At 43.3% G+C, this 14552-nt stretch overlaps 1 protein-coding gene across 1 annotated transcript in view; it reads right to left on the minus strand.

Moving 5' to 3' along the window:
• Frmd4b (FERM domain containing 4B) overlaps positions 1 to 14552 on the minus strand; it is a 229964-nt gene that overhangs the window by 185670 nt on the left and 29742 nt on the right. The gene's annotated exons all lie outside the window — the stretch shown is intronic.

Here is a 14552-nt window from a genome sequence, read left to right on the forward strand (position 1 = left end):
CACACACACACACACACACACACACACACCAGCCCTAAGCAGTCTTTTAACTCTTCCCGACAAGGTCTTTACTTGCTTGGCATCTTGCTATCTGCCCTTGAAAACCCCTCTGAGGAAGTCACACATTCAGGAGGAAAAACAAAAATCTGCCAGAGGATCCCTTTGGACCGAGCTCCTGGGGGACAGCCCTGAATGTTTCCTCGGTTCTGCTGGAGCCAGGAGATGGAGAGATCAGCTTCAAAGGGTCAGCACGTGTGCCCTCCAGAACTACCTTCCCTCCTGACTCTAGGGTCTCCTGGAACATGACAACTTGGGCTGTTGCCAACAGGAGAGAGCCTTTCCCGTACACTTTCATGCTGCTGATTCCAGTACAGCTGTCAGTGCAGAAGGAAAACAAGGAGTTTTTGATCCCTAGCAATTTTCTGTTCTTTGCTGCAAAACAGAAGCCCATGTGAGAATCCTTGGCTTGTTTCTAGAAAATTCAGCCTCCAGACATGTCGAGCCTTAGCTACCATCTCAAACCTGCATCGAGAGCCTTTTCTCCTCTCAAAAACTAATACCAACCAGCCAATCAAACAAACACACAGAAATTCCTTTCTAAGGTTTTCTCTCGGGAACTGATATTGTCTAAGGCATTTGGAAAAGGGACCCAAAAGGACCCCACATGCCCCCAGGCTCTAACTTCCTTTCAAACATTTGTAAAATCCAGTCCCATAGAATTCTAGAACACTTTACACAGCAAAAACCCTGCAGAAAATTTTGAGGTGGAGTTTTTTCCTGAATCTATCTACAAGGCAGTGCTGAATTTTACGGGTGGTTTCACACTTGGGTTTGTTATCTTTGCTATTAAGTGGCAGAAAGGAAAGGCGCCAATGCCCTTCTCCCCAACTAGCCCAGGAGGCTTCAGAACAGAGTATCAACAAGTAAATCAGCTTTATTTCAGGTTTCAAATGTGCCTTTAGAATATTAATTCAGGTGAAATTCAATCAGTCAAAAGAGAAAGAACACCAAATCTGTCCTCAAAGTGCCTGTTGTTTTCCAAGTGACTAATCAGAAATCTTAAGGGATGTTTCTTTTACAAATAAAAAATTGCCTAACAGTTTTTGTTGAATTAGTTATTAAGACGCCAGACCTTACTTTGCCAATCATTCTCTGTAGTAAATCTATTCTCTGTGCACATTAATATTCTAACAGTATTTTCCAACACAATGGTTACTTACAGTGTTTACACAGAATCTGAGTACACAAAATTTTACTAAATAAAGAAAACTAAGTATAGTTTGAAAATCAAATGTCATCATGCTGATTGCAAACAAATGACTTTCAAACATGGCCTAGGAGTGCAATAAGAGCCAGTGGTGATGGTACATGTACCTTTTCTAATGATGAAGTCTGACGGTGTTCTCGGAAATGTCAGATAGCCAAGGGAATACCAGAATAACACCTCCAACAGGTCAATTACCTGTGTCTCAGGACACCATCCTCTGAGACAAAATGCACATAGAAACACCTTGGTAGGTAGTGATCTTTGCACAGATCTGCTTCCCCCAATGGTCGATTTTGACTTGATAATTTTCTCTCGAGCTTTCCGAAGTCAGTGCTTGTCCTGTTTTTCAGAAAATAGGTCACGGTGTAAGAAGGGTTCGCAGATGTAGCTACTGGACCGGCAGGTAAACATCACCTGGGGAACTGCCTAGCAATACAAGTTTTCAGGCCACTCCACAAAAAGGAAGTGTGGGGTTTGAGTTTTACCCAGTCTTTTGGGGAGTCCATGCTGAACTCATGCTGAAATTGGAGAGCCAAGAAGGTAGAGCCTCATGTTCAGGAGCTAACACTCATAAGGCAGACACATCTGATTTCTTTATCTTTTTTGTTTTTGCTACTGGAGATTAGGCACTTAGCTACATCCTGAACCCTTTTTGAGATGTCGTCTTGCTAAGTTGCCCAAGATAGCCTCAAATTTGTGATCCTCCTGCCTCAGCCTCCCTCACTGGGATTTTAGGTGAGCAGCCCACCTGGCTGACACACCTGTCTTCAAATCCCTTCTCCTCAGGATCTTTGGGACCCTGAATACATTTCAACATCTTCACATGAAAAATGGGGATGACATCAGAATCCACTTCTTAGGGTCTGGGGAGGATTAGGTAGAACTAAAATATTTAGTGTGGTGACTGACAAAGGTAAGCAGCCAAGGAAAACCAGCCACCATCTCCACCAAAATCAGGAATTGTTTCAATTTTTTTTTATTCAGATGAAACAGTATAAGTAAAATAGTTTTAATTCAACTGATTATTTAGATTTGTTTTCCTGTCCCTTTCTGTCTACTGGGGGTGAAGGTTATTAGTGACTTGTTTGGGGGGCAGTTCTGTTGCTCTTCTTTAAGTCCCCAAAAGCTTTTTGCAGCTTGATCTTTTCCACCAGTACCAACCCTGACTGTGGACTCCAGGAGGTCTAATATGCTTAAAGCTGGCTGCCTGAGAGGGGACGAAATCTCTTCCCCCAACATATACGCTGATGCTGTTTCTTTATCCAAATGGCTCTCTCCTCCCACGGAAGCCAGTTTGAAGTTTAAGGAAAAGGAGGATTTTGGAGGAAAGGAAGTAAATTCCTCCACTCTGAGGATTGAGAGTGGAAGGCAGAGAACTCAGAGATGTAGCAGATAAAAGAGTGACCCAAGGGGTGCATCAGCTTTAAAATGGACCAGCCACAATCGACACCCCCGATTGCAGGCACACACTTTGAGGGTAAGCTAAAGTCTTCCATGGAAAGAGAGCTAAATCAAGCAAATTTTAAAACTGTATTTTTTTTTTAAAGGAGCCTCCTTCTTCACCAGCTTCTGCATTCCCTGCAATACACTGTAATTTCCTGCAGCTTTCTCCTGAGGTTTAGGGAGTTGTTTCAGGTGACAGCATTACTCATACACCTGGGAGTTCAGCTGTGAACATCAAAGACACACTGCCACAATCCCCAAGGCTCCCACAGGTTCTTCTTTAAGCAATCAGCTGGAAAGAGAGACCAAAATGCCAGGAAGACAGCACAAATTGCCAATCCCTGTCTGAGAGAGACAGGGAGCTGAGAACCTTGCAGCTTCCCAAAGTTCCCTCTGCCCACCAGAAACAGTCCACCTGATGTCTGTGGAATTCCCTCTCCCCACCTGAAAAGCCTGTGTGGCTAGATGCTGATAGACCAGGAGGGTCTGACACAGGTCCATGAAAACAAAGCCTAGTTCAATAGGTCGAAATCAGAAGCAATTCTGACCCCCCAACCCCGCCCTGGGGTTGGCATTGTCTAGAGATGTTTCTGTTGTTGTTGTTAACTCAACTGGGGGTTGCTCCTGGTATCCACTAGGCAGAGATGTGAAATCTACTGAAATGCACAGGACTATCCCCATAGTATAGGACTGTCCTGCCTCAAAAGTCACTGGGAGGGAGGCTAAGGAACCCCAGGCTAGTTAGACAAGACATCACCCCTGCTCATTCCCCCACATGATTTTTATCACACACAAACTTTCCTCACTCTTGTTTTTTGTTTTGTTTTGTTTTTTTGGTACTGGGGATTGAACTTGGGCCCTTGTGCTTGCAATGCAGGTAGCAGAACCACTGAGCCAAATCCCCGGCCCCTCACTCTTGATATTTTGTCCCCAGTAGTCAGAGTGGGGACAAAATGAAATAATTATTCTATCACAACTTTCACACCTTCACAAAGAAGTATACGGTATGACTGTAAAATAAAGGGAATGATTAAAATTTAAAATCATTACAGTAAAAGGCAAATTTCCATTAATTTCCCTCAAAATACTCCCCTCTTGCTTTAAATACAGTTATCACACCACTCTCGAAACTTTTTGAAGCAGCTCTACAAGTCCTCTTTCTTGAGTGTCTCTAGCTGTAATGTCATGGCTACCTGGGTTCAAAATGTTTATGTTTCATGGTCGTTTTGACTTTGGAGGAGACCCAGAAGTTGCACAGTGCCAGATCCAGTGAATAAGGTGGAGGAAGGTACACTCTAATGTTTTTACGAGCTTGCTTTCCTTTGGGTGGTCCTTGGGAGCAGCCTTCACCATGGCCTGTGATCACACCTCATAAAGACCCTCATGAAAGAGGACTTCCAGAACTGCTTCAGAAAGTGGCCAGAACCATGGGATCAGTGGGTTAGAAGCCAGGTGAAATTCTGAATTAATGGCAACCTGTCTTTTACTATAATAAATTTCTTAAAAATTTAAACATTTGCCTTATATTTCGATCACCCTTTGCACAATGAACTCAAAGCCTTTTGAGAAAGAACCAGAATATAATTTCCCATTATTTTCATATACTTGAAAAAATATTTACCATAAGAAGGAGGAATCATTTTCACCATAAGCTAATTATATTTTCCTATTTTATTTTAAATTAGAAGCTTCCTTAGTAAGGGCAAAACTTTTCTTTTGCATGGCTAAAACAATATCCCCAGACACAGCCCCCAGGATGGAAAGCTATCACCTTCTCTGGGCCACACACGGCTACAAGTCTCACTGCACACAGGACCAGGCACCAACACTTTCTCCCTGCTTTTCTTCTCCTATGCTGAACGTCTCATTGTGTGATGTGGAGATGGGCTGGCTGAAGTGGCTCCTCCTGGTGAGAAGTATCACATGCACTGGGAGGGGTTTAGTGACCTAAATGCCAGTCACGCCCCTGATCATCATGACAGCAGCAACAAAGAGCCCCTCTGCAGATATCTGAATGCTGCTAGGCAGGGCAGCAGTGAGCCCTATTCAGAAGTCACTGGTGAAAGCTAGGGAAGGGTCTTATTCATATCTGTTTCCCAGGGGCTGGCACATAACGGGCAATCAGTGAATATTTATTGAACTGAATAATGAATATTTATCTCAGCAGTGAATGTAGAAAGTAGTTTGTCTATTCCTAAAATATATATATATTCTTATTCATTAAAAATTATGTGTTACGGGGCCAGTGTGTGGCTCAGTGGTAGAAAACTTGCCTACCATGTGCAAGGCCCTGGGATCGATTCCCCAGCACCCCGAAAAGAAGGGTATGCATTGCTGCATTTGAATTATGCATCAGTCGGGGAACTAAGTACTTGGAACACACTGTCAAAGCAGAGACGACTGCTGACGGAGGGGAACTTAGAAAAACTGGGAGCGGGTGTCAGGCACTTAAACAAACAACATCAAGACACTGCCACAGAAGGTTATAACAGAGACCTGGAATGGAGGCTGGGTTCAGGGGCCAGGACCATCTCCCCATGGACATGACATTTAGGCTGAGACCTAAAGGCTAAGTAGGGGAAACCTAGTGACGAGGACACAAGAGCAGTCAAGGCACACGAGGATTAAGGTCTAGTGGCAAGAAGGACCCTACACTTGTGGAAACAAAAGGCAAAGGGCAGGAAAAGGTGCCTGAGTGATGGGAGACCAGGGAGCCCCGGCAGGGCATAGATACAGAGTTCTAGGGGTGCAACGAAAGGGCTCCAGGTGGGCCAGGGGCACGTCAACGTAACAAGGCTGAGAAAGACCACTTGATGGACCATGAGGTTTACCTGTCCGAGTGGAGCAGAGCTCAGTGGCGAAGAGGCCAGTCCTCAGCTGCTGGGCACTGGTGGCTCTGCATGCAGGGGCTGTGTCCCCTCCCACTCGACCCCTGCCAAGGAGGGGGCAGGACGGCTTGGGGGGCCACAAATGCCACTGCCATCCCCCTGGAGCCAGGGGCTAGGTGGTCTTGCTCATTTCCCATCCCCTGCCTCCTCTCCTCTTCCCTGTGGAGCACCTGCCTGCCAGCCTTGGCCTCATGCAGGAGGAGAGGGACAGAAGCCTGGGGACTCAGTGGGGCCCTAAGGTGGCTCCCCCTCCCGGCTGCCTTCACTGTGAACAGGTTTTTGGCATCACGAAGGAGTAAAACCACTACCAAGGAACTCCAATCCAGCACTGAAGCATCTACTCAGCTTCCGATCTTTGGCAAACTTATTCACTCCTGGAGGAGCAGAAAAGAAAATGTAGCAAAGCTGTCTCATTTTCCCAAAAGCATCATCTGTTACTTTACCAAATTAAATTCCCCTGGCTCCAAAGAAAATTCTCCTTGCTACTTTTTTTTTTTTTTTTTTTATGTACAGCTACAAGAAAGGGGTGGGGAGCGACTTGATGTTAGGCTTTACCATTACGCTCATTTTTACTGGTTAATCCACTGAGTGGGGATTGGCCAACTTTTTGAAGCCCTCAGGGCAGCTGTAAAAGCTCTTGAAGGGGATCATGGTTCCATGGAAGCCTCAATAGTTGAGCGGGGATGGATGCGCTGACCTTCTTAGAAGAGGAAACGCAATCAGTCTTGTGACTGACCTCCCACCCCCATAATTTGTCACCTTGCACTGACACCTAGTTTATATGCACATCAACAAAGACAAAAATAAAATCGCAATTTATTAGTCTATCTTGCACCCTTTTTTTCTAAATAAATAAAGGCAGTTTCATTTATATCATTAGTTGGTTTTCACAGGATTTTCCCAAGGTCAAGGGCAGAAAGTTATTCTGGTCCCGTTTCGTGGACAAGGAAACTGGAAGTATTTATAAAGGCCTTTTTACATGGTCTAGCTGCTAAGTTTTCAGTCCTACTTTGAGAAAGAAAAGAACACATTATAATTTAGTTTGGCCTCAGACTAAAATTTATGAGACACTGTCTTCCTCGGTTCCAGCTGCTGTCACACAAGTCTCATAGGCTTCATGGCTTACACAATAGAAATTGATTTCTCACAGTCTGGAGGCTTGGGAGTCCTAGATGAAGGTGTGGCCAATGTGGTTTCTGGCAAGGGCCCTGTTCCTTGTCTATAGGTAGTTGTGCTCTCACACGGCACAGAGAGAGAGAGAGAGAGAGAGAGAGAGAGAGAGTATGAGTGCACATGTGCGTGCTCTGGTCTCTTCATTTCCTTATAAAGGCACTAGTTTACCATAAGGGTCCCATCCCTATGACTCCAAATCTGACTGCCTCCCAAGGCCCCACTGCCATATACTATCATTCTAAGGATTAGGACTTCAAGTGTAAATTTTGGGAAAACATAAACATTCAGTCCATAGTATAGCTATTCATGGCTCTAAGATGTATTGTATTACTCTTGCCACTAAACGTAACACAAAGTCTACCCTTGGGGATTTATCCAATTTAAGTAAGTGATGAAAAGAAAAGGAATACCCACATTCAACAGAATATTTTTATGGAAGACAAGAGAGCCATTATTTGAAACCCAGTGACTCTTCATTCTTGTACAATAAATGGTAGAGAAGAAAAAGAAATACATGTACACAAAATCTTGACCATTTGAAGATCAACCACACTACCTAGGGGGCAGACAACTATAAGAAAATGAGAAACAGAAAAAGCTGTTGAGGCCAGGTACATCCTGGCCATCAGACAAGTTTAGGCAATAGGTTATAAAAATAGGGCATTTCCTCATTATTACTAAAAACACAGAATAATTTTGGTGAGATTATTGATAGGAGTTTCAAGTATCTGGCCCATAGTAGTAAGAACAAAGGAGAAGCAAAGTTTAGTGTCTAAAAAAAGGGACAGAAAAGTATTTCTTGTATCTTGCTATCCTAAAATTAACTTCAGAGTTGAAGGTAGTGACATACTGTTCTTAACTACTAAATGGATTGACTTCAAGAAGGAAAAGCAGCCAAGAGCAGCATGCCACTGGCTTCAAGAACCGTGGAAGTTAAAACACGGTTGTGAATCCTTCAGACCAAGCCTTCGGGGAGGGGTGGGAAGTCTCTGAGAGGAAAAACCTGCATGGTCTCCTCTTGATCAGAAACAGAAGATGGATGTCAGTCATGAAGGAGGCAGCATCATAGAAATTGAAGGTTAGGCTTCCTCATCCTCATAAAGGTGTAATTAACATCTCTGACTACTGGGTTTATTGCTAAGTTAGGTTATTCCTTACATGTTTGTGTATTTTGGCAGATAAGGGTGGCTGCCTATCCATCAGCCACCTCCCCATTTTCCAGATTTTTGTGGGTGGTCATTTTCTCTGCTGTTGGGATGAATAATTGTTGATCTAGCTCCCCTCTGACAAGTGGGAGCATTCTAGTGACAAAGTGAAGCATTCTACAGAGTTCTAGAAAAGACGTCCTCTCTGAAGAGATGAAACAATACAGATTTGTCAGCCCAAGAAAATAGAATCAGTCTCATTGGTCACTGAGTAAATATAAACCAAAACTACAATGGCAGGTTATTCACTAGAATGGTTGTAATAAAAAAGATGGATAATAACAAATGTTAGCAAAGATATGGATAAATCTGAACTTTCCTCCATTGCTGGTAGGAATGTCAAATATTGCAGTCACTGTGGAAAAGAACCAGATTCCTCAAAAAGTTCCATAGCACCTAAAAATCCCATTCCTAGGTGTACAAGCCATAGAAGTAAAAAGAGGTCTGTAAAAATTGCCCACAGAACTCATGGCAGCATTATCTATAGTAGCCAAACTGCAGAAACAACACACATCTTTCAACTGGTGAACAGAATTAGAAAAGTTGGCACACCTCCACAATGGAATATTATTTGACAATAAAAGGCTCCAGGTACGCTCCAAAGAGAGCAGAAGACATATTTACACAAAAATTTGGACAAACGTGTTCACAGCAGTATTATTTACGATGGCCCAAAGCAGCAAACTCAATTGTCCATCATTGGATGAGCAGATGCATAGAATACGATCGCTGTGTACAGTGGAATGACATTTACCTATAAAATGAAGTCCTGATTCATGCTGCAAGTCTTATGAATCTTGAATACATTATGCTAAGCAAAAGGAGCCAGAGGGAATTTTGATCTGGTGTCAAAATCACCGAAAGGTAAATTTTATGGCGTGTGAGTAAAAACCAGTTCACCAATAATACGTAAATAAGGAACTAACAAAAAAATAAATAACTAAAAAGGAGTGAAATCTATGCTATGACATAGGACAAATCTCACAAACACCATGCTCAGTTATAGTTATAGTCGTGGGTGACCAGAATTGTGGAAAGAATTAAGGTACCACTGCATTTTTACAAATATTCTACAATGAGCGTGTAAAACTTACATCCGCAGGAAAAAAAATGGTGTTCAAATTTGTCTTGATTTGGAAAAAATGCCGAGTATATCAAACAAAGTGAAAATAAAAGCCGGGGGAAAAATGCCATCCTTGAACTTAATTCTGAGATCGAAGGAAAACGTAGAAAATTCTCTATAGAAATGATGTCCAAGTTGACGCAATCACAGGGAGATCTCTATTTTTTTTTTGGTGGAGGGACCTTTGCCCCCGGTTTTCTGTATTGGAGCACATCACTTTTTCATTTCTAGTGTCAAATGCATGTGCGATCATACAAAGGTGCGTCAGTAAATACAACATAGCCTCCCTCACCTTCTCATTTCCATAGCTGCTATGTAGGGTCGCTCGTGTTGTTCACTGCTCAGCGGCCCCTGGCTGAGGGCATTAGTGCAGGCTGTTGTCCAGCTAGTGCCCTGCTGGCTAAGCCATAAGAGAAAAGAAGATTCCTATTATCTAAACCGCACAATGCATGATGTAACCAAGTGGCAGTCTTGCCCTTTTCTACTTCCCCAATTTATCTGTTCCTAGTTTCTTAAATACCCCTCCTGACACTATTTTCTCTTATCCAAACATAGAACTCATACCATACTTATGAAAAAGTTATTTTAAATGAGTAAAGAAATGGCAAGACAGTGGCAGCAAAAGGCAATAAATACGATGCAACCAGAATTCAAGTATTTCTTGAGAAGTCATTCACTGCAGCACAGTAAAACTGGATGTAAAAGAAAAAAAAAAAAACCCAAGTATTTGGAACACATAAGTCTTAAGGGAGGGACCCCGAGAGCAGTGACTGTTAGATTGTTTCTACCTTAGCAGTCTCCAATCCACAGTTGTTTAAGCAGCAGAAGGAACGGGTCGTCTCCATTGCCAATGGGCTGATGATCGACACTGGCTTCACCACACTCCCCAGGGCTCAGCAGAGTGCGGGGCAGGCTTGGTCCAGCTTTCCCTGAGCAGAGCTGCAGGATTGTAATCCGCTGAGAGACCTGCGAATTGGTGTCCCCACATGAAGCCTGGAGCTTTCACGTCATTCTCCAGTGTCCTTCAAACCAAGACCTGTTCCAAGGGCGCCCCCAGAGCGCTCAACAGATACCTACGCTCACACCTCTGTGTCTTCATTCTGGGCTGAAGTCTGCAGTCATTCAGGGAAAATGATGGTTTCAGTCAGTAAATAAGTCGAATGACAAGATTTAATTTCAAGGATTACTCTGTCACTCTGAATGATGTGAGTTTATTGTCTCTGTTTCAGGTTTCTTTTTCTTTCCTTGTTTCTTTTTTGTTGTTGTTTTGTGCTGGGGACTGGGACTGAGTCCTGGGCCTTTGCATTGAGCGACATCCCCCGCTTGATTTTTATTTTGGAACAAGGCCTTATTAAGTCACTAATTCACCCAGACTGGGCTGCAACTTGTAATCCTCCTGCCTCGGCACCTCCACCAGGCTGCGACCACAAGTGTGTAGCCCATGTGTATGTCTGTTTGATGTTTTGCCTCATGATAGAAGGCCACACTGCTCTTTTGTTGGGTTCCAATCCTTTTGCCCCAGACTCTTAGTATTTTCTGTTCTTTCAGTCTGAACACTCTTCTCTACCAGAAAGTTCCGTCCTATGAACTCTATCTAATTCATTCGCCATTCAAGCCTGCACTTTAGCATTGGGTCCCCCAAAGCAGGTTAGTACCCTATCTGAACAGCTTACACGTCCCCTTTCATTGCACTGTCATGTTTGAAATTACTTGCTTAATGCCTTATTTTGACACCAGACCACAAGTTCCATGAGTTTAGGGATCCTGCTTGTCTTGTTACCACTGTATTGCTATTGCTAAGCATAGTGCCTGGCTCCTAGTAAATGCTCAGTAAATCTCCACCAAATAGAAGGAAATAGCAAAGCTATGTGTGGCTGTGCAAAAGGAGAATCTATCCTCATTTCTAAAAGTTAAGTACAGAGAGCTGAGGATGTAGCTCAGTGGCACCGCACCTGCCTCGAAAGTGCGAGGTCCTGAGTTCAATCCCCAGTACCAAAAAAAAAAAGTCTAGTGCAATTTAAAAGAGAGCTTAAAACTGACCAAGCACCAAGAATAATAAAGTTTGGATTGTACTGCTTAGGTCTAGAAGCATTCTCTAAGGAAGAAGGGTGGAGGAACCTGAGGCTGCTGTCAGATTAGGAGTAGCCACTGGATGGGGGACAAAAGAAAAAAGGGAAAACCAACCGTGGATAAAGGGGGGAGACCCAGAACAGTGATCAGAGATGCTTAAGCGTGAAATGCTCCTAAAAGATGAGAACACTGGCTGCTAAGAAAGAAGATGGCAGACAACATCTCTGGGTCTGAACCATCTTAATCCTAATTCAACCTGATTCACATCGGTCTGGACAGCAGTGGCAAGGATTACCTGGGACGTATTTGCCCCCTTCTAAGTGGCTTAGTGCTCAAAAGCTTTCCAGAGTGCGGTGGGACGTGCGGCCACTAGTCCTGCTTCTATTCCGAGTTATGCTAGGAGCAGGATAAGATGATGTGAGCTTATTTGCCTTGTGGATTTGTTCCTTGTTTCTATTTTTAAAATAGAATACTTGAGTCTGCTAACTGATTAACCACAGAGTGCTGGGGATCTCAACTGTAACTGGCACTTTTCACTCCCATTTTGAATGCCACTTTCCATACACACTACTATGTAGTTTTAGAGAGGGCAAGGAAATAATTTAAGATGTGCAGCATAGAAAAAGATAAAATGCAAGCTTTTTATTTACATGATAAAGCACAGTCACATAAACACTAGATGATGTTCAGGCTGGAGAAGAATTTTCAAAAGCGCAAAATCACTAACATATAATTGTGTGGCACTTAAGGCATCCAGATGAACCTAATATCTTTTTACAGCAATAAAAATATATGGAGATATGGTCTTTTCAACTATTTTACCCATGTAAAATACACAGCAAAGGAGAAGACTATGTACCACGAGGGCCATGTGGATGTCCCCATGCACCAGAATTTAAATTTACCTATTTTACTTTAAAGAGTCCTATGGTTTTTTTTTTATTCTTCTTCATAATATATTTTTTTTCCTAAAAATACATGATCAAAACTGTTGCTCCAGGAAGATATGCCCTGTTTATGTCTGGTTTCTCATCATCTCTTGGGATATCTCTCAACATCCCCATGTAGAAAGAGTATAGGTCTAAGTAAAGTTGGCATGGAGGCTACACAGGGATCTGATCACACAGTCTACACAGGGGATCCTATCACATAGAATCTACACAGGGGATCCCATAGCATGGAGTCTACACAGGATCAGTCTACACAGGAGATCCAATCACATAGAATCTACACAGGGGCTCCCATAGCATGGAGTCTATACAGGATCAGTCTACACAGGAGATCCAATCACATAGAATCTACACAGGGGCTCCCATAGCATGGAGTCTACACAGGATCAGTCTACACAGGAGATCCAAACACAGCCATTGGTAAAACTATATGTTTTAGTGAAAGTACACACGTGCACAGTCTTTCCTAAAAACAGGATTACATAAGGTCGCCTATGCATAGACCACCCTCCCGAAACCTCACGGGCCTCCTCCCACAGCACAATCCGTGCTGCAGTACTCTTTCATCTCTCCCCTTTGTCAACTGGTGTGGTCATTACTGATGACCCACCATTCGCTGTACCCAAAAAGATGAACCTAGACTCATTATGGTAATCATGCTCTCCTGACAGTGGCTAGTTTAGCAGAGGGAACGGAAGCTACTGTTGGTCATCAAGACCAAGGGGAAATCAACTGAGGGGACTTCTAGGAAGCCTCACTTGAATTTCGTAGGCATCCCGAAGCCAACACAAAGAGTATATCTAAACAAGGTGGTTATCAAGAAGGAAAGTCGGAACCTGTAGGTACTGCATGTGAGCTGCTCCGTTTCAGGATGTCCTGGGACAATTCCCTGTGAAATGTGCCATAAAATACCTGCTTATCAATTGAGCCGATTAATGCATGGGTTCTCTGCTGCTTTAGGAATCTTTTATGACACTCTTCACGTTAGACTGAAAGCTTGTTATTTATCTTTATATCTCAGAACCTAACACAAAATTCTACATGTGCCAGGTGCCTAATTCATATATGCAGTGGTGAACTGAAACAAATATCCAATTTAAGATGTACAACATGAGTGTTGCAGTCAATTCTGGTCCTCCTGGATACCTAATATCTAACTAAGCAACTGGGGTCACAGACACCATGGTACAAAGGTAGGTGAGGGTTACAGGTGTCAGGAGACGGTACAACTGTCAACCCTAATATTGTGTATAACTGGGGGAAGTGAGGGGAAAGAAAACAGTGAGATTGAAGCGGGGGTATCACTGGCTGAAAGGTCCCTGAAAAGGATGAAAATGCTAATCTTGTCTAAAGGAGTTGCCACTCTGGCCTTCCCAGATTATGGAAATGAGCATTTATGTAAAGAATTTGGGGTGGGAAGGGGAAATGGCTGTGCATCCACAGAACATCCAGGAGACAGGCCAGCGTAGCTGAACATGTAAAAGATCTGACAATGCTTGTGTGTGTCTACACAGTGCACCACAAAGGCTACGCAAGGTTCCCACCACGTCATGGTAAGAACTCCTCAGATCAGTAGGAGTCCTGATGTTCCTCAGGAAAGCAAGATTTACTCCCTCCTGATATGCTTTGAAAAACAAGCTATGTGTCAGGCATTGACAAGGGGTTTTCATCCCTCCCAGTCCATCCTCATGTCCTCAACAACGTAGAAGTATTATCAGCCCCATTTGGGGGGCTGTTAGGGATTGGACGCAGGGCCTCTGTATTGAGCTACATTCCCAGCCTCCTTTTCAATTTTTAAATTTTAAGACAGTCTTGTTCCAACTTGTGACCCTCCTGCCATACATATCCTCCCAGGACGCTGTGACGACAGGCAGGTGCCACCATGCTTGGCTATGATCGCCATTTAAAAAGTATCCCGATTGGGCAATTACTTCCATTAGCCAAAGAATTCAACGATGGCCATGGGACATAGCTTCTAACAGAGATCTTTTGCTAGCCAAGAGAAAGTGTTCAATGATAGAGACATTTCAATAAAGAACAAGGAAACCCTAGCCCATCAGGTAAGTGAGAAGCAGACCCCTTCCTGCCATTGCCGCTTACTCCAGACACTACGAAGGTGGACGCTATTGAAACACAGTCACAGCAACCTTCACAGAGAGGAGAAACAGGCTGGACAGGTTTGCACCGAGTACAGCTTGGAAGTACAAGTGCAAATACAAGAGGCTTAAGGACATTTGAAACTTCCAAATTCAAGTGTACCCCCATGTTCTCCATTTGTGAAGTATAGCGGAGCATTCTTTCTATCCTCCAAGCATGTGTGCCTGAGTACAAACACACACACACACACACACACACACCCCTCTTTTCACATTATAGTCTAACCAGAATTGGAGGTAAGTCTATCCCTAAGAATGTTTTCTTTAAGAAAAGTTC

This window comes from Fukomys damarensis, unplaced genomic scaffold (assembly GCF_012274545.1).
Source record: "Fukomys damarensis isolate Sample0158 unplaced genomic scaffold, DMR_v1.0_HiC HiC_scaffold_28, whole genome shotgun sequence".
Taxonomy (NCBI): Eukaryota; Metazoa; Chordata; class Mammalia; order Rodentia; family Bathyergidae; genus Fukomys; species Fukomys damarensis.